Source organism: Bubalus kerabau, chromosome 3 (assembly GCF_029407905.1).
Source record: "Bubalus kerabau isolate K-KA32 ecotype Philippines breed swamp buffalo chromosome 3, PCC_UOA_SB_1v2, whole genome shotgun sequence".
NCBI lineage: Eukaryota > Metazoa > Chordata > Mammalia > Artiodactyla > Bovidae > Bubalus > Bubalus kerabau.
The window spans coordinates 21,123,482-21,142,767 of NC_073626.1; the positions used below are offsets into that span (position 1 = coordinate 21,123,482).

The 19,286-nt window shown below is 48.2% G+C and overlaps 12 non-coding genes across 12 annotated transcripts; 6 read left to right on the forward strand and 6 right to left on the reverse strand.

Annotated features, from left to right (window-relative positions):
- The first annotated feature begins 3,416 nt into the window (after positions 1-3,416).
- TRNAR-ACG (transfer RNA arginine (anticodon ACG)) lies at positions 3,417-3,489 on the forward strand. The gene has a single exon. It is a non-coding gene; the product is annotated as a tRNA-Arg (tRNA).
- Positions 3,490-4,133: 644 nt separating this feature from the next.
- Positions 4,134-4,207, reverse strand: TRNAI-AAU (transfer RNA isoleucine (anticodon AAU)). The gene has a single exon. It is a non-coding gene; the product is annotated as a tRNA-Ile (tRNA).
- Positions 4,208-5,288: 1,081 nt separating this feature from the next.
- TRNAV-CAC (transfer RNA valine (anticodon CAC)) lies at positions 5,289-5,361 on the forward strand. Its single transcript has one exon. It is a non-coding gene; the product is annotated as a tRNA-Val (tRNA).
- A 522-nt stretch (positions 5,362-5,883) lies between these two features.
- TRNAI-AAU (transfer RNA isoleucine (anticodon AAU)) lies at positions 5,884-5,957 on the forward strand. The gene has a single exon. It is a non-coding gene; the product is annotated as a tRNA-Ile (tRNA).
- Positions 5,958-9,314: 3,357 nt separating this feature from the next.
- On the forward strand, positions 9,315-9,386 carry TRNAM-CAU (transfer RNA methionine (anticodon CAU)). The gene has a single exon. It is a non-coding gene; the product is annotated as a tRNA-Met (tRNA).
- Positions 9,387-9,926: 540 nt separating this feature from the next.
- Positions 9,927-10,008, forward strand: TRNAS-GCU (transfer RNA serine (anticodon GCU)). Its single transcript has one exon. It is a non-coding gene; the product is annotated as a tRNA-Ser (tRNA).
- A 527-nt stretch (positions 10,009-10,535) lies between these two features.
- Positions 10,536-10,617, forward strand: TRNAS-GCU (transfer RNA serine (anticodon GCU)). Its single transcript has one exon. It is a non-coding gene; the product is annotated as a tRNA-Ser (tRNA).
- Positions 10,618-13,019: 2,402 nt separating this feature from the next.
- TRNAS-GCU (transfer RNA serine (anticodon GCU)) lies at positions 13,020-13,101 on the reverse strand. Its single transcript has one exon. It is a non-coding gene; the product is annotated as a tRNA-Ser (tRNA).
- Positions 13,102-13,628: 527 nt separating this feature from the next.
- TRNAS-GCU (transfer RNA serine (anticodon GCU)) lies at positions 13,629-13,710 on the reverse strand. The gene has a single exon. It is a non-coding gene; the product is annotated as a tRNA-Ser (tRNA).
- A 540-nt stretch (positions 13,711-14,250) lies between these two features.
- Positions 14,251-14,322, reverse strand: TRNAM-CAU (transfer RNA methionine (anticodon CAU)). Its single transcript has one exon. It is a non-coding gene; the product is annotated as a tRNA-Met (tRNA).
- Positions 14,323-17,679: 3,357 nt separating this feature from the next.
- On the reverse strand, positions 17,680-17,753 carry TRNAI-AAU (transfer RNA isoleucine (anticodon AAU)). The gene has a single exon. It is a non-coding gene; the product is annotated as a tRNA-Ile (tRNA).
- Positions 17,754-18,275: 522 nt separating this feature from the next.
- On the reverse strand, positions 18,276-18,348 carry TRNAV-CAC (transfer RNA valine (anticodon CAC)). Its single transcript has one exon. It is a non-coding gene; the product is annotated as a tRNA-Val (tRNA).
- Positions 18,349-19,286: the final 938 nt, after the last annotated feature.

Below are 19,286 nucleotides of genomic sequence, written 5' to 3' on the forward strand. Positions count from 1 at the left end.
TCAATAAAGCAGAAATAGATGTTTTCCTGAAACTCTCTTGCTTTTTCCATGATCCAGCGGATGTTGGCAATTTGATCTCTGGTTCTCTGCCTTTCCTAAAACCAGCTTGAACATCAGGAAGTTCACGGTTCACGTATTGCTGAAGCCTGGCTTGGAGAATTTTGAGCATTACTTTACTAGCGTGTGAGATGAGTGCAATTGTGCGGTGGTTTGAGCAATCTTTGGCATTGCCTTTCTTTGGGATTGGAATGTAAACTGACCTTTTCCAGTCCTGTGGCCACTGCTGAGTTTTCCAAATTTGCTGGCATATTGAGTGCAGCACTTCCACAGCATCATCTTTCAGGATTTGGAATAGCTCAACTGGAATTCCATCACCTCCACTAGCTTTGTTCGTAGTGATGCTTTCTAAGGCCCACTTGACTTTGCATTCCAGGATGTCTGGCTCTAGGTCGGTGATCACACCATCGTGATTATCTGGGTCGTGAAGATCTTTTTTGTACAGTTCTTCTGTGTATTCTTGCCATCTCTTCTTCATATCGTCTGCTTCTGTTAGGTCCATACCATTTCTGTCCTTTATCGAGCTCATCTTTGCATGAAATGTTCCTTTGGCATCTCTGATTTTCTTGAAGAGATCCCTAGTCTTTCCCATTCTGTTGTTTTCCTCTATTTCTTTGCATTGATCGCTGAAGAAGGCTTTCTTATCTCTTCTTGCTATTCTTTGGAACTCTGCATTCAGATGTTTATATCCTTCCTTTTCTCCTTTGCTTCTCGCTTCTCTTCTTTTCACAGCTATTTGTAAGGCCTCCCCAGACAGCCATTTTGCTTTTTTACATTTCCTTTCTATGGGAATGGTCTTGATCCCTGTCTCCTGTACACTGTCACGAACCTCATTCCATAGTTCATCAGGCACTCTATCTATCAGATCTAGGCCCTTAAATCTATTTCTCACTTCCACTGTATAATCGTAAGGGATTTGATTTAGGTCATACCTGAATGGCCTAGTGCTTTTCCCTACTTTCTTCAATTTAAGTCTGAAAATTGCAATAAGGAGTTCATGGTCTGAGCCACAGTCAGCTCCTGGGCTTGTTTTTGCTGACGGTATAGAGCTTCTCCATCTTTGGCTGCAAAGAATATAATCAATCTGATTTCGGTGTTGACCATCTGGTGATGTCCATGTATAGAGTCTTCTCTTGTGTTGTTGGAAGAGGGTGTTTGTTATGACCAGTGCATTTTCTTGGCAAAACTCTATCAGTCTTTGCCCTGCTTCATTCCGTATTCCAAGGCCAAATTTGCCTGTTACTCCAGGTGTTTCTTGACTTCCTCCTTTTGCATTCCAGTCCCCTATAATGAAAAGGACATCTTTTTTGGGTGTTAGTTCTAAAAGGTCTTGTAGGTCTTCATAGAACCGTTCAACTTCAGCTTCTTCAGCGTTACTGGTTGGGGCATAGACTTGGATTACTGTGATATTGAATGGTTTGCCTTGGAAACAAACAGAGATCATTCTGTCGTTTTTGAGATTGCATCCAAGTACAGCATTTCGGACTCTTTTGTTGACCATGATGGTCAGTCCATTTCTTCTGAGGGATTCCTGCCCGCAGTAGTAGATATAATGGTCATCTGAGTTAAATTCACCCATTCCACTCCATTTCAGTTTGCTGATTCCTAGAATGTCGACATCAACCTATATAAATATATATAATCAGTCTATATAAATAGACACGGTATAAAACTGCTGAAAACCGTGTTTCTCCGGAGCCGTTCTTCAGAATTAGTGAGAGACACTCACACGGGGCTATCGTCCTTAGTTTGGCTTGATTCACGCTTTTTCTTCTGTTCCGGGTATAGACTGCTTGTTGATTATTTCCCTTGACACCTGAGTACAGACTGCAAAACGGGGGCTCCCGCGTTCAGGGAAGTGATACCTCGATGTCTGGACTCCCATTGCCTCTGCGCTGGTGGAGCTCAGCACCCGGGGGTGGCAGATCCCTGAAATTCCCACTGAGGGAGTCGGGCGGGTTGGCCGGGCTGTCCTACCGGGACCACCGCTGTTGCCCGCTGCGGTCTAAAGGGGGCTGCGTGGTTTGATTGCCTGGGAGTTTTCTCCAATATTTGGGAGAATTTTAGCTGACTTTTACTCAGATTAGATCAGACTAGATCTCAGATTCTGTGAACTTTGAGAGGACAAATGGATGAAAGGCAGGAAGCGGTGTTTCTGAAAGGGTCGCCTGCCACCTGAACATCTGAGACCTATTTTATGACATGACCCTTAAGCTTATGGCCTCAAATCCTCTCCATGGCCCCTCCTATGTCTCCAGCTTCATTTCACACTTCACTGCCCCCCTTCTCTCCCCACCACCCTGTCCTCTTATTTCCCAGAGATTTGTGAATATATTATTTGTTCCACCTCTGTTCCTAGTTACGATCGCCTCAACCTCGAAACTTCCCCTCCATCATCACTCCTTCAGATAAAACTTCCCCAAAGCTTTCTGCATAAATCTGCACACTTCTGTTAGCTTCTGTACACCTGGTCTTTTATTGCAAAGGCCAGTTAGGCAACAGATGGCAATGCTGGGGTGAGAAAGCGTTGCATTGTGGATTCCAAGTTTGTGCCATCAAGAGCATTACTATGCCCTGTCTCTCTCAACATCCAAAATCCTTCTCTCAAGGCAGTTGTATATTTTGACGTGTTCCTTATGCCCAACTTGAAAACAAAAAGAAACATATAACCACGGTGTCTAAAGAGAGCATGTCTGTCTGTTTAAATTTTATGTGGTATTAAATCATTTCCTGAATTCCAGCAGTCTCTGCCTAATGTGGTTTCTGCACCTTTGAGTATACCTTTCCTGCCTTCTTGCCTCTTTTTGCCTTTACCATTGACTTCTGCATGCTTTTATCCGATGCATGATTTATCATAGAATTTGGCCACGATTCTCCCTCTTAGGGAGTATTAACTACTCTTAACAGTAAGAGGAGAAGAATGTGATTCTTAGGGCCAAATGCACTTCCAAACCAAATAAGGGTACTTTATTTTAAAAGCACTTAGTTAAAGAGAATACAGGGCAGTCAGTAACCATCCGCAGACGCATCATCAGGGCCCCAAAGAAGTATAGAATAGATGAGGGAGGTGGAAGCACGCCAGATTAACAGATAGCAGAAATTAACCAAGGGCACTCCCAGCAGAAAACTTGCTTTCAAGGAGTGACTTCTTTCTATCATGTATGGAAAGTCCTAAGGGTTAAATTTGCTTGTAATCCAAAATGTAGACATGGAAAACAACGTTGTAGTACGTACACTAACCCTAAATGAAGAGAATCGGTGGGAGTCATCAGTTTCGGGGTTATTTCTATCTTCATAGCAGAACCAGCGACTTCGGAGGCCTCATTGAAATAGACATGCTTAAGCCGTCTCGTCGCAGGGGGCCAGTGGCGCAATGGATAACGCGTCTGACTACGGATCAGAAGATTCTAGGTTCGACTCCTGGCTGGCTCGAAACCTTTTGCACAACTCATCTTCCTGCCCTTGAACCACGCCCCAACTCTCCAAGCTTTGGCGGCTCACAAGCGCTACGAAAAGCTCCCTCAACCTTGCTTCTTGTTACCCCGTGGGGCCATCCTACGTCTTGTGGGAGTCCGAAGGACCCTTCAAGTGATTGCGATCACTGGAACATCCACAATCAAGCATTTTCTGGTTTCGATCTCCCACAGCAAATACGGAGGGGGAAAGGACCACATAGGGACACCTGTACTGAGTTTCATATCAAACAGGCTTTAAGAAAAAAGAAGAGGAGGACGAAGAACAAGAAAGAGATCGAACGTAGGAAGGAAGAAGGCTCGGCAAGTGTCTTCGCCACTTATTCCCACTGGATTACCCTTCACCACGCCCTCCCCTCTTCCTAATAGAAAGAAGAGTGGCTTTGACTGAGGAGACGTTAAATCCAAGAAAGCCCAGGGTGTTGGGCACCGGCTATCGGAGCTGGCCCTGCACCCCGACTTCCAGAAGAGCGCTGGTAGGACAGTTTCAAGAGGGAGGAGTAACACGCTATTTTTTTTTTTTTTTTTAAAGCAACCCAAGTTACATACAACTCCAGGGTTCAAACAGGTAACACCTTGAGCGGTAAGGAGCAAAAGTCCCCTTGGCCCGTACGGGGATCGAACCCGCGACCTTGGCGTTATTAGCACCACGCTCTAACCAACTGAGCTAACCGGCCATGACAAGCCTTGCTCTACAGCAATGACAAGCCTTGCTCTACAACTTAAGACCTCTATTTGCCGCGGTTACACTTCTTTTTCGTGGTCCTCGGAGAGCTGTTCCACGCGTAACCCAACAAACATCTGCTGTGACCTCTGCGCACAAAGCCAAACTCGGACAGCAACCCTTTGGACCAAAGGGCGCCAAGCGAGGGAGCAGGAGACGAGCCTCACGTCCACTCCCTCTTGGTCTTTCAGTTAGCGGTGTTTTGTTGTTGTCTGTCTGTCTTGTCTGTTTGTTTGTTTGTTTGTTTCAAGCGGAAGACCAAAGAATCTGGGACTGATCACCGACTTTTGACATTTCAGGATTCAGGATGTTTCCGGTTTGCCGTTCGCTGCCCTCGTAGTCCACGGCTCGGAGATTTCGTTAGCTCAGCTTGCCCCGGAGAAACAAACTGACTTTGGAAGTTACTGATGATATCTGCAACAGCAGTGTTCGTGCCTTGAGGATGGTACCGACCACAGCAATTCTAGTCTGACTCTGGTTGATTTGTGCTCAACTGGCACAGAACTGAGGTCAGAGGGGACAAGTAAGGACTGCCTGGCAGATCAGTGGGCGTTTGCCCCTCTCCGCCCCTCGGTTTCTATCAGCCAAACACTGCCCGTCACAGAATGGGCAGCTGCTAGAGTTCAAGGGCACCGAATCGCGCTTACTTTTCAACCAGGATCGTTGAATCATCTTCAGTCATTGCAATCTTTTTCTGGCACTCAAGAGATGGTGATCACAGAACTTCCTAAGGTCACACAAGCCCACATAAGACAAAATCGAGCAGTTTTCCGACATCTACTGTACCCGGACGCTGCCTAAAACGTCTGCTCTGCCTTTGGCAAGGAATTCTTCGCTTAGAGGTAGTATTTGCTTAGTGTGACTCATTGACTGTAGCATTGTTGGTCGTGATAGGAGGGCGCACTAACGTCGACCATTTCCTGAAAGAGAAAACCGATTCGGTGTGGCCAGCCTGGGCTAGCCGGGAATCTCCTTTCTCGCTTGGACACCATCAGCCGGGGAGGAAAAACATGATCAAGGAGCGGAGAAAGCAAGTTTCCGTAGTGTAGTGGTTATCACGTTCGCCTCACACGCGAAAGGTCCCCGGTTCGAAACCGGGCGGGAACAGCGTCTCTCTTCGGAGTTTGCATTTTGAACCAACCGTTCTCCGGAACCTCTCAGGAACTCGGTAGATGAGGAGGCTTCCGAACTCCCACCGAGTCTCACCCGTAAACCTGGGGGAACTACCGACGATCCGACCCATCGGAACAGTCTTCAGGCACCGTATTCCATCTCGTACGGCAGAGCCTGCACTCAGCCCAGCTTAAGGCGCTTTCTGCGAGCCTTTTACACAAATAGCAAATTCTTCTATGGATTCCCCGGGCCGTAGGCCGCAGCTTCCTCCGAAAACCTTCGGTTTCCTCGTTCACGTCAAGGAATACGACCGAAAACCAATTGTGCCTTCTTTTCCTTTGGTTTTCTTCTCCGAGAAAGCGTCTCATTCTTTTGACTGAGGATGGAAGGCAACGACAATGACGAAACTCTCTTAAGAGAAGCAACAGTAAGGGTCAGTTGGAACTTGACATTTTGGAGGGGGAGGCGGGGGCCGTAAGAGGAAAGGAAGAAGGGAAGAGGACTCGCGCTGTCAGGGGCCGGTTAGCTCAGTTGGTTAGAGCGTGGTGCTAATAACGCCAAGGTCGCGGGTTCGATCCCCGTACGGGCCACTGTTCTCTTTGGTCACCTCCTCCAGGAGGCTGCCAACTGTTTTCCGAGGAAACTTGCCTCCTAACCTACACAGCCCTGAGAATAGTGCGTAGAGTCCCCTTGCGGTTGTGCCTGTCCCGTCGGGACGCCAGGCTCATCAGTCCTCCACCCTCTCCTGGAGGATGCTGTCTAACCACATCGTCCTCTGCCGACGCCTTCTCCTTTTGCCTTCCATCTTTCCCAGGATCAGGGTCTTTTCCAGTGAGCTGGCTCTTCGTATCGGGTGGCCAAAGTGTTGGAGCTCCAGCTTCAGCGACCGTCCTTCCAATGAATACTCGGGGTGGGTTTCCTTTAGGATTGACTGCTTTGATCTCCTTGCAGTCCAAGGGACTCTCAAGAGTCTTCTCCAGCACCACACTTCGAAAGCATGAATTCTTTCGCGCTCAGCCTTCTTTATGGTCCAGCTCTCACATCCGTACATGACTACCGGAAAAACCATAGCTTTGACTGTACGGACCTTTGTCGGCAAAGTTACGTCTCCGCCGTCTAGGTTGGTCATAGCTTTTCTTCCAAGGAGCAAGCGTCTTTTAATCTCGTGGCTGCAGTCACCGTCCGCATTGATTTTGGAGTTTTCCCCTTCTGTTTGCCATGAAGGGATGGGACCGGATGCCATGATCTTAGTTTTCTGAATGTTGAGGTTTAAGCCAGCTTTTTCACTCTCCTCTTTCACCTTCATCAAGAGGCTCTTCAGTTCCTCTTCGCCTTCTGCCATCAGAGTGGTATCATCTGCGTATCTGAGGTTGTTGATAGTTCTCCTGGCAATCTTGATTCCAGCTCGTGATTCATCCAGCCCGGCCTTTCACATGATGTACCCTGCATAGAAATTTAATAAGCAGGGTGCCAATATACATACAGCTTTGTCCTATGCCTTTCCCAATTTTGAACCAGTCCGTTGTTCCACGTCCAGTTCTAACTGTTGCTTCTTGACCCATATACGGGTTTCCCAGGAGACAGGTAAGGAGACAGTTAGAGTCCTCTAACTGTGTTCCAAACCCGCCACCCTCACATGCCTTTTATCCACTCGTTACCCAGTTCAGCTCTCCACTTACCACAAGCCCAACATTTTTCCAGGCAGGCAGGGTTCTCTTTCCTCCGGGACCAATAGATGAGGACAGAGAGCTGGTCAGGGTCAGAGGGTGGCCTAACAGGAAAAATTTGGTGGGAGGTGGGGGCGAGGGCAGTGGAAAAGTTTCCTGGCAACCTTTTGTCAAAAGCGTATTCGATTTTAAATTGTCTTTCCAAAGTAGTTGCTCAATCAACGCCCTTTCTCAAATCCTCAAGAGATACAAAGTAAGGAGGCATTCTTAAAAGGTTGTTCTTTCCATGTCTCTGAAGACCCTTTAAGGTGAACTGACAGCCGAGATTGCCTTGTGAGGAGAGACGGCGCAAGGTGGTGGGCTGACTCGGGATGCTTCCTCTCCCTACATGTCTGCAGCACTTTGACCACTTTGAACAAGAAACACAAGACCGCAAGATTGACTTTTTTTTTTTTTTTTTTTTTTTGAGGCCAGGAATCAAATCTGGACTCTTGTCATCAGTTGACAGCCGTGCGTCTCCCATGATTGCTTCTGACTTCAAAGGACAATTGAGTGTCACAGCCACTTCTCTGATCACTGTGGGGATTCTTTCCCCAGCCTTGTATAGTTTCCCTACCTGTGTGCGCTGACCAGTGTTAAGGTCCACGTGGAGAGCTTCCGGGAGTTTCCTCTTCTCCCGGCTCTGTCCTTTCCGGTGCTCTGTCCTGCCGTCTCCAGCTGTCTTGGTCTCCTGGACTTTATCCGCCCCGACACTTCAACTCAGAGAATTCACCAGCCTCTGCCTGCACTGGGCCTTGGAAACTCTCTCAAGGCAGTAAAAACTCGGGTGCAATCCTAGACCTCACGTCAGTTCCCAGCAAAATCGCTCATTCGTTTCTTTTCTGTCAGAGATTACCATCCTTCTTTGCCTGATGTTTGGTGTCTGGAAAAGTGTTTCTGATCTGTTTTGGTTCTTTCAGGCAGGAGGGTGCGTCTGATCCTTGCAATTTTGTCTTGGCTGGAAACAGGCCTTTCCACTCTTTGGAGGAGGAAGAGCGGGAAGCTGAGGCCTCTTCGGTTTGTGGGTTTCTGCTCTGGGGTTGCAGGCTGCGGGGGAGCAGAGAGGGGCAGGTTGGTTAGTGCAGCGGCCTGTCCTAGGGGCAGTTGGCATCGCCTTTCCGGGAAACATGGGGCCTCCTGCTGCTTGTGGCAAGCAGTGTGTGCAGATATTGGGCTCGGGCTCCAGGTTCCAGCTGGGTCAACCTATCTGGAGGGTTCAGGCTACAGGCCCCAGCGCCGGTCACATGGTCTTCTCCGGTGTACCAGTGTGAGTGTGTCAGTGTGTGCGTGTGCCAGGGCTGGTTGTGGGAGAGGAGGGCTCTGGTGGGAGAGCAGGGCCTGAGTGCAGGAGTGCCGAGGGGCTGACGTCACCAAAACGGGCATTCGGATCTCTGGCGGGCCGGCAGGCTGAAGGTGGGCGCGTTCTGATGAGGGGGCGGGAGCCTTGGAAGATGGGCGATCCGCACACTCTCTTCCTCATCGCCGCCTGGCTGTCACCCGCGGGACATCGGAACACCTACCTGCTGCACCAGTGCCATCCCCCTGGGTCAATCCCGGTCGTCCTCCTTGGTGGCCGGGTGATGATTGCCACTTGGCAGAGCCTCAGAGGCTGGGACTGGATGAACCAGTGGGACCCGCCCAGCACCTGAGTCCACCGGAGCCACGCCTCTCAGTCCCTTGATGCCTCTAGTCCCCTTTCTCTCTCTCTCTCTCGTTCTCCTTCCCTTTAGGTTATTACATCTCCGTGGGACCCTTTCCCCAACACTTTATTAAAGGATATTTTAAAATGTAAAGAGCTTACGTGTAAATTGAGCTGGATGAACTTAACCGAGGTATACTACTCCCACGTGACCACCGCCCAGCTCGAGGTTCAGGACATGCCAATTAGTCCAGAAAATCGCCTTATGCCTCCTCGCCAGTCAATATTGCCTCCTGCAAGCTCATCGCCGTCTGATTTCTAGCGCCAGGTAATGTGTGTGCTCTTGAATTTCGTAGAAACGGAGTCATATAGCATATCCTATGGTAAGACTCTTTTTCTTTTTCTTTTTCTTGCCTAGGGCAATTGTTCTGAAAGTGATTCGAGTCTTTACACGTACAATAAGTCGTAGAAGTTTGATCTTATCGCTGGGAGATTTATTCTTTCGATTTTATAAACAAACCAAAATTTATCTGTACAAGGAAATGGGACGTTGCTCATGATACTCATAGTAGGGAAAAAGCAGCCTAGTCAGGCCATCTGTCAGCAGAGTGGCGCAGCGGGAGCGTGCTGGGCCCATAACCCAGAGGTCGATGGATCGAAACCATCCTCTGCTAGGCTTTCTTTTCGTGACACCCATCCAGTTCCTCGCTCGAGCATCACGGGCACAACACAGTTCGTCAGCTTACAGATGCACCGTCTCCTTTCACCACTCCTAGAACCGTTGCCACCGCCTTCCTAATCTTTATAAACCAGCAAGCGTTTTCCTTTCCCGTCCTTTCTCTTTTCTTTCTTTTCTTTTTTTTTCCCCCTTTTGTCCTGGGCGAGGGCCCTGGGGCCGGGGCGGGGGGAGGGGGTGAGGGTGTAATAGCAAAATCGGCCCTCCTCACTCATTTCCAAAGAGAGGAAAACCTCTGACCCTTCTTACTTCGGAATAGTTGACAAGTTTACTGTCCATTTCCGATGGATCAGCACTACTTCTTCCAGGGAATAACATACACACTTGACTCCAGTTAGGGTTTTATATCTTCTTTACACTCGAAAGAAAAAACTTTTCTTGTTTGTTTGTTTGTTTTTCTTGATTTCTGCCTGGGGACTGGTCCGCGAGTCTCCTACTGTCTGTCCCTTGTCTTTTCAGGACTATACGTGGGCTGTGCGACGAGGTGGCCGAGTGGTTAAGGCGATGGACTGCTAATCCATTGTGCTCTGCACGCGTGGGTTCGAATCCCATCCTCGTCGTCTGGTTGAGTTTATGGCCTTCTGCTGTGGCTCAGCTGGTGAAGAAACCACCACCCGCAATGCGGGAGACTTGGATTCCATCCACTCCGGATATCTACGCCTCTCTTTTCACTCCTATAGGTCAAGTTAACGGGAATTTTAAAAAAATCCTTCTCGAAGGCAATACACCTTGCTGTTACTTATGAAGAACCCAATCGCATTCAGTTTGTGGGAAAAACAGAAGGAAAAGAGTTAATTTCGAAAACGCAGGAGAGTCAGATTACAGAAAACAGAGAAAACTTCACCGTGACTGTGATGCAATGTGAGTACTGAAGAAGAATGAGAATTAAAGCTGGAGTCACAGCAGGTTAAAAGACTATCAAAGTGTGAAAGGTTCCCCAAGGAAGGAGTAAAGAATCAGTTCTTTGTGTAAATTCTCTGAAAAAGACTGCAGTTTGAAGAATGGTACTGGGCACAAACATGGAACTACAAGGCTTTCCAACCAGTAATATATTTTAAAAGTTTCCAGAAGTTGCAATTTCCTGTCAGACGAGGTGGCCGAGTGGTTAAGGCGATGGACTGCTAATCCATTGTGCTCTGCACGCGTGGGTTCGAATCCCATCCTCGTCGACTGCTTGAGTCTATGGCCTTCTGCTGTGGCTCAGGTGATGAAGAAACCACCACCCGCAATGCGGGAGACTTGGATTTCATCCCTGTGTGGGGCAGATGTCCACTCCAGTATTTTGGCGCTGAGAATTCCATGGACTACAGTCCACCTGGTCACAAAGAGTGGGACACGACTAATTGAATTTCACTTCTACATGGTTACTAAATTTAGATCAAGTTAGCTTGAATGTTTTGTAAATCCACCTAGAAAGCAAGGCATGTTGCTATTACTTATAAAGGCACCAGTCGCATGCACTTTATGGGAAGAATGAGCAAAGGAATTGAGTTTGAAAGGCAGGAGAAAATGAAATGAATATGGTATAATAATAGGTTTCTGCATCACAATTCAACTGGCAAATTCAAGGAGGAAAACACAGAAATCTTAGGAAAGTTTTACTTTTTTTGTACAATACTTTTTAATGAGTCCTTACACTGTGACAAGAAAATAAAAATTCCTTGAACCAGCAAGCACCATAAATAATGAGAAAATTTCAAAAAAATCAAATGGAAAAATAAAAATCTGATGAAGTTGGGACTGGGAGGATGGTGGAGGGTATGGGGGGATTGGGAGGGTGAGGTGAGGTGTGGAGGGACCTGCTCTCCTTTACTTATTGCTTTGAAGATGTTCTTATTTGGAAGCCCACGAAACTAACATACTTCAACTTATTTTGCCTGGTTACCCTATGCACTCATCTCACACGCTAGTAAAGTAATGCTCAAAATTCTCCAAGCCAGGCTTCAGCAATATGTGAACCGTGAACTTCCTGATGTTCAAGCTGGTTTTAGAAAAGGCAGAGGAACCAGAGATCAAATTGCCAACATCCGCTGGATCATGGAAAAAGCAAGAGAGTTCCAGGAAAACATCTATTTCTGCTTTATTGACTATGCCAAAGCCTTTGACTGTGTGGATCACAATCAACTGTGGAAAATTCTGAATGAGATGGGAATACCAGACCACCTGATCTGCCTCTTGAGAAGTCTGTATGCAGGTCAGGAAGCAACAGTTAGAACTGGACATGAAACAACAGACTGGTTCCAAATAGGAAAAGGAGTTTGTCAAGGCTGTACATTGTCACCCTGTTTATTTAACTTATATGCAGAGTACATTATGAGAAACGCTGGACTGGAAGAAACACAAGCTGGAATCAAGATTGCCGGGAGAAATATCAAGAACCTCAGATATGCAGATGACACCACCCTTATGGCAGAAAGTGAAGAGGAACTCAAAAGCCTCTTGATGAAAGTGAAAGAGGAGAGTGAAAAAGTTGGCTTAAAGCTCAACATTCAGGAAAGGAAGATCATGGCATCCGGTCCCACCACTTCATGGGAAATAGATGGGGAAACAGTGGAAACAGTGTCAGACTTTATTTTGGGGGGCTCCAAAATCACTGCAGATGGTGATTGCAGCCATGAAATTAAAAGATGCTTACTCCTTGGAAGGAAAGTTATGACCAACCTAGACAGCATATTCAAAAGCAGAGACATTACTTTGCCAACAAAGGTCCATCTAGTCAAGGCTATGGTTTTTCCAGTGGTCATGCATGGATGTGAGAGTTGGACTATAAAGAAAGCTGTGTGCCAAAGAATTGATACTTTTGAACTGTGGTGTTAGAGAAGACTCTTGAGAGTCCCTTGGATTGCAAGGGGATCCAACCAGTCCATCTAAAGGAAACCAGTCCTGAATATTCATTTGAAGGACTTATGCTGAAGCTGAAACTCCAATACTTTGGCCACTTGATGTGAATAACTGACTCCTTGGAAAAGACCCTGATGCTGGGGAAGATTGAAGGCAGGAGGAGAAGGGGACAACAGAGGATGAGGTGGTTAGATGGCATCACTGACTCAATGGACATCACTGACTTGGTGAGTTGGTGATGGACAGGGAGGAATGGCATGCGGCAGTCCATGGGGTCGCAAACAGTCAGACATGACTGAACTGTACTGAACTTACCCTCTAAATTGTTCGGAGGAGGGAATACCTGGGTTCTGACCAAAACTTTGGATCCATTGACTCTGCAATTTGTGCCACAACATGATAGATATAAGCCATATATCATGCCTTAAGAATAGAGAGCAATAGCACTCAGTCAGGCATGGAAGAGCACTAAACTAAGATCTAGAATGAGTGGAGAACGAAAAGATGTGAAACGAGGGCAGAGGTTGAGCACTAGAGTGTCACCAATGAGGAATGAGATTATAGAAAACAGAGAAAATCGCCACAGTGTGAATACGGGAGTATCCAGGATGGAAATGAAACTGCAAGAACAAAGAAAGTGAGAGGTAGAATGAGGAGAAGCAGAAAATTATATACAGTTCTTTTGTCAAGATAAAGAGCAAAATTTCCATTTCCCCTCCACAAGAAAGTCCGACGAGGATGGGATTCGAACCCACGCGTGCAGAGCACAATGGATTAGCAGTCCATCGCCTTAACCACTCGGCCACCTCGTCTGACAGGAAATTGCAACTTCTGGAAACTTTTAAAATATATTACTGGTTGGAAAGCCTTGTAGTTCCATGTTTGTGCCCAGTACCATTCTTCAAACTGCAGTCTTTTTCAGAGAATTTACACAAAGAACTGATTCTTTACTCCTTCCTTGGGGAACCTTTCACACTTTGATAGTCTTTTAACCTGCTGTGACTCCAGCTTTAATTCTCATTCTTCTTCAGTACTCACATTGCATCACAGTCACGGTGAAGTTTTCTCTGTTTTCTGTAATCTGACTCTCCTGCGTTTTCGAAATTAACTCTTTTCCTTCTGTTTTTCCCACAAACTGAATGCGATTGGGTTCTTCATAAGTAACAGCAAGGTGTATTGCCTTCGAGAAGGATTTTTTTAAAATTCCCGTTAACTTGACCTATAGGAGTGAAAAGAGAGGCGTAGATATCCGGAGTGGATGGAATCCAAGTCTCCCGCATTGCGGGTGGTGGTTTCTTCACCAGCTGAGCCACAGCAGAAGGCCATAAACTCAACCAGACGACGAGGATGGGATTCGAACCCACGCGTGCAGAGCACAATGGATTAGCAGTCCATCGCCTTAACCACTCGGCCACCTCGTCGCACAGCCCACGTATAGTCCTGAAAAGACAAGGGACAGACAGTAGGAGACTCGCGGACCAGTCCCCAGGCAGAAATCAAGAAAAACAAACAAACAAACAAGAAAAGTTTTTTCTTTCGAGTGTAAAGAAGATATAAAACCCTAACTGGAGTCAAGTGTGTATGTTATTCCCTGGAAGAAGTAGTGCTGATCCATCGGAAATGGACAGTAAACTTGTCAACTATTCCGAAGTAAGAAGGGTCAGAGGTTTTCCTCTCTTTGGAAATGAGTGAGGAGGGCCGATTTTGCTATTACACCCTCACCCCCTCCCCCCGCCCCGGCCCCAGGGCCCTCGCCCAGGACAAAAGGGGGAAAAAAAAAGAAAAGAAAGAAAAGAGAAAGGACGGGAAAGGAAAACGCTTGCTGGTTTATAAAGATTAGGAAGGCGGTGGCAACGGTTCTAGGAGTGGTGAAAGGAGACGGTGCATCTGTAAGCTGACGAACTGTGTTGTGCCCGTGATGCTCGAGCGAGGAACTGGATGGGTGTCACGAAAAGAAAGCCTAGCAGAGGATGGTTTCGATCCATCGACCTCTGGGTTATGGGCCCAGCACGCTCCCGCTGCGCCACTCTGCTGACAGATGGCCTGACTAGGCTGCTTTTTCCCTACTATGAGTATCATGAGCAACGTCCCATTTCCTTGTACAGATAAATTTTGGTTTGTTTATAAAATCGAAAGAATAAATCTCCCAGCGATAAGATCAAACTTCTACGACTTATTGTACGTGTAAAGACTCGAATCACTTTCAGAACAATTGCCCTAGGCAAGAAAAAGAAAAAGAAAAAGAGTCTTACCATAGGATATGCTATATGACTCCGTTTCTACGAAATTCAAGAGCACACACATTACCTGGCGCTAGAAATCAGACGGCGATGAGCTTGCAGGAGGCAATATTGACTGGCGAGGAGGCATAAGGCGATTTTCTGGACTAATTGGCATGTCCTGAACCTCGAGCTGGGCGGTGGTCACGTGGGAGTAGTATACCTCGGTTAAGTTCATCCAGCTCAATTTACACGTAAGCTCTTTACATTTTAAAATATCCTTTAATAAAGTGTTGGGGAAAGGGTCCCACGGAGATGTAATAACCTAAAGGGAAGGAGAACGAGAGAGAGAGAGAGAAAGGGGACTAGAGGCATCAAGGGACTGAGAGGCGTGGCTCCGGTGGACTCAGGTGCTGGGCGGGTCCCACTGGTTCATCCAGTCCCAGCCTCTGAGGCTCTGCCAAGTGGCAATCATCACCCGGCCACCAAGGAGGACGACCGGGATTGACCCAGGGGGATGGCACTGGTGCAGCAGGTAGGTGTTCCGATGTCCCGCGGGTGACAGCCAGGCGGCGATGAGGAAGAGAGTGTGCGGATCGCCCATCTTCCAAGGCTCCCGCCCCCTCATCAGAACGCGCCCACCTTCAGCCTGCCGGCCCGCCAGAGATCCGAATGCCCGTTTTGGTGACGTCAGCCCCTCGGCACTCCTGCACTCAGGCCCTGCTCTCCCACCAGAGCCCTCCTCTCCCACAACCAGCCCTGGCACACGCACACACTGACACACTCACACTGGTACACCGGAGAAGACCATGTGACCGGCGCTGGGGCCTGTAGCCTGAACCCTCCAGATAGGTTGACCCAGCTGGAACCTGGAGCCCGAGCCCAATATCTGCACACACTGCTTGCCACAAGCAGCAGGAGGCCCCATGTTTCCCGGAAAGGCGATGCCAACTGCCCCTAGGACAGGCCGCTGCACTAACCAACCTGCCCCTCTCTGCTCCCCCGCAGCCTGCAACCCCAGAGCAGAAACCCACAAACCGAAGAGGCCTCAGCTTCCCGCTCTTCCTCCTCCAAAGAGTGGAAAGGCCTGTTTCCAGCCAAGACAAAATTGCAAGGATCAGACGCACCCTCCTGCCTGAAAGAACCAAAACAGATCAGAAACACTTTTCCAGACACCAAACATCAGGCAAAGAAGGATGGTAATCTCTGACAGAAAAGAAACGAATGAGCGATTTTGCTGGGAACTGACGTGAGGTCTAGGATTGCACCCGAGTTTTTACTGCCTTGAGAGAGTTTCCAAGGCCCAGTGCAGGCAGAGGCTGGTGAATTCTCTGAGTTGAAGTGTCGGGGCGGATAAAGTCCAGGAGACCAAGACAGCTGGAGACGGCAGGACAGAGCACCGGAAAGGACAGAGCCGGGAGAAGAGGAAACTCCCGGAAGCTCTCCACGTGGACCTTAACACTGGTCAGCGCACACAGGTAGGGAAACTATACAAGGCTGGGGAAAGAATCCCCACAGTGATCAGAGAAGTGGCTGTGACACTCAATTGTCCTTTGAAGTCAGAAGCAATCATGGGAGACGCACGGCTGTCAACTGATGACAAGAGTCCAGATTTGATTCCTGGCCTCAAAAAAAAAAAAAAAAAAAAAAAGTCAATCTTGCGGTCTTGTGTTTCTTGTTCAAAGTGGTCAAAGTGCTGCAGACATGTAGGGAGAGGAAGCATCCCGAGTCAGCCCACCACCTTGCGCCGTCTCTCCTCACAAGGCAATCTCGGCTGTCAGTTCACCTTAAAGGGTCTTCAGAGACATGGAAAGAACAACCTTTTAAGAATGCCTCCTTACTTTGTATCTCTTGAGGATTTGAGAAAGGGCGTTGATTGAGCAACTACTTTGGAAAGACAATTTAAAATCGAATACGCTTTTGACAAAAGGTTGCCAGGAAACTTTTCCACTGCCCTCGCCCCCACCTCCCACCAAATTTTTCCTGTTAGGCCACCCTCTGACCCTGACCAGCTCTCTGTCCTCATCTATTGGTCCCGGAGGAAAGAGAACCCTGCCTGCCTGGAAAAATGTTGGGCTTGTGGTAAGTGGAGAGCTGAACTGGGTAACGAGTGGATAAAAGGCATGTGAGGGTGGCGGGTTTGGAACACAGTTAGAGGACTCTAACTGTCTCCTTACCTGTCTCCTGGGAAACCCGTATATGGGTCAAGAAGCAACAGTTAGAACTGGACGTGGAACAACGGACTGGTTCAAAATTGGGAAAGGCATAGGACAAAGCTGTATGTATATTGGCACCCTGCTTATTAAATTTCTATGCAGGGTACATCATGTGAAAGGCCGGGCTGGATGAATCACGAGCTGGAATCAAGATTGCCAGGAGAACTATCAACAACCTCAGATACGCAGATGATACCACTCTGATGGCAGAAGGCGAAGAGGAACTGAAGAGCCTCTTGATGAAGGTGAAAGAGGAGAGTGAAAAAGCTGGCTTAAACCTCAACATTCAGAAAACTAAGATCATGGCATCCGGTCCCATCCCTTCATGGCAAACAGAAGGGGAAAACTCCAAAATCAATGCGGACGGTGACTGCAGCCACGAGATTAAAAGACGCTTGCTCCTTGGAAGAAAAGCTATGACCAACCTAGACGGCGGAGACGTAACTTTGCCGACAAAGGTCCGTACAGTCAAAGCTATGGTTTTTCCGGTAGTCATGTACGGATGTGAGAGCTGGACCATAAAGAAGGCTGAGCGCGAAAGAATTCATGCTTTCGAAGTGTGGTGCTGGAGAAGACTCTTGAGAGTCCCTTGGACTGCAAGGAGATCAAAGCAGTCAATCCTAAAGGAAACCCACCCCGAGTATTCATTGGAAGGACGGTCGCTGAAGCTGGAGCTCCAACACTTTGGCCACCCGATACGAAGAGCCAGCTCACTGGAAAAGACCCTGATCCTGGGAAAGATGGAAGGCAAAAGGAGAAGGCGTCGGCAGAGGACGATGTGGTTAGACAGCATCCTCCAGGAGAGGGTGGAGGACTGATGAGCCTGGCGTCCCGACGGGACAGGCACAACCGCAAGGGGACTCTACGCACTATTCTCAGGGCTGTGTAGGTTAGGAGGCAAGTTTCCTCGGAAAACAGTTGGCAGCCTCCTGGAGGAGGTGACCAAAGAGAACAGTGGCCCGTACGGGGATCGAACCCGCGACCTTGGCGTTATTAGCACCACGCTCTAACCAACTGAGCTAACCGGCCCCTGACAGCGCGAGTCCTCTTCCCTTCTTCCTTTCCTCTTACGGCCCCCGCCTCCCCCTCCAAAATGTCAAGTTCCAACTGACCCTTACTGTTGCTTCTCTTAAGAGAGTTTCGTCATTGTCGTTGCCTTCCATCCTCAGTCAAAAGAATGAGACGCTTTCTCGGAGAAGAAAACCAAAGGAAAAGAAGGCACAATTGGTTTTCGGTCGTATTCCTTGACGTGAACGAGGAAACCGAAGGTTTTCGGAGGAAGCTGCGGCCTACGGCCCGGGGAATCCATAGAAGAATTTGCTATTTGTGTAAAAGGCTCGCAGAAAGCGCCTTAAGCTGGGCTGAGTGCAGGCTCTGCCGTACGAGATGGAATACGGTGCCTGAAGACTGTTCCGATGGGTCGGATCGTCGGTAGTTCCCCCAGGTTTACGGGTGAGACTCGGTGGGAGTTCGGAAGCCTCCTCATCTACCGAGTTCCTGAGAGGTTCCGGAGAACGGTTGGTTCAAAATGCAAACTCCGAAGAGAGACGCTGTTCCCGCCCGGTTTCGAACCGGGGACCTTTCGCGTGTGAGGCGAACGTGATAACCACTACACTACGGAAACTTGCTTTCTCCGCTCCTTGATCATGTTTTTCCTCCCCGGCTGATGGTGTCCAAGCGAGAAAGGAGATTCCCGGCTAGCCCAGGCTGGCCACACCGAATCGGTTTTCTCTTTCAGGAAATGGTCGACGTTAGTGCGCCCTCCTATCACGACCAACAATGCTACAGTCAATGAGTCACACTAAGCAAATACTACCTCTAAGCGAAGAATTCCTTGCCAAAGGCAGAGCAGACGTTTTAGGCAGCGTCCGGGTACAGTAGATGTCGGAAAACTGCTCGATTTTGTCTTATGTGGGCTTGTGTGACCTTAGGAAGTTCTGTGATCACCATCTCTTGAGTGCCAGAAAAAGATTGCAATGACTGAAGATGATTCAACGATCCTGGTTGAAAAGTAAGCGCGATTCGGTGCCCTTGAACTCTAGCAGCTGCCCATTCTGTGACGGGCAGTGTTTGGCTGATAGAAACCGAGGGGCGGAGAGGGGCAAACGCCCACTGATCTGCCAGGCAGTCCTTACTTGTCCCCTCTGACCTCAGTTCTGTGCCAGTTGAGCACAAATCAACCAGAGTCAGACTAGAATTGCTGTGGTCGGTACCATCCTCAAGGCACGAACACTGCTGTTGCAGATATCATCAGTAACTTCCAAAGTCAGTTTGTTTCTCCGGGGCAAGCTGAGCTAACGAAATCTCCGAGCCGTGGACTACGAGGGCAGCGAACGGCAAACCGGAAACATCCTGAATCCTGAAATGTCAAAAGTCGGTGATCAGTCCCAGATTCTTTGGTCTTCCGCTTGAAACAAACAAACAAACAAACAGACAAGACAGACAGACAACAACAAAACACCGCTAACTGAAAGACCAAGAGGGAGTGGACGTGAGGCTCGTCTCCTGCTCCCTCGCTTGGCGCCCTTTGGTCCAAAGGGTTGCTGTCCGAGTTTGGCTTTG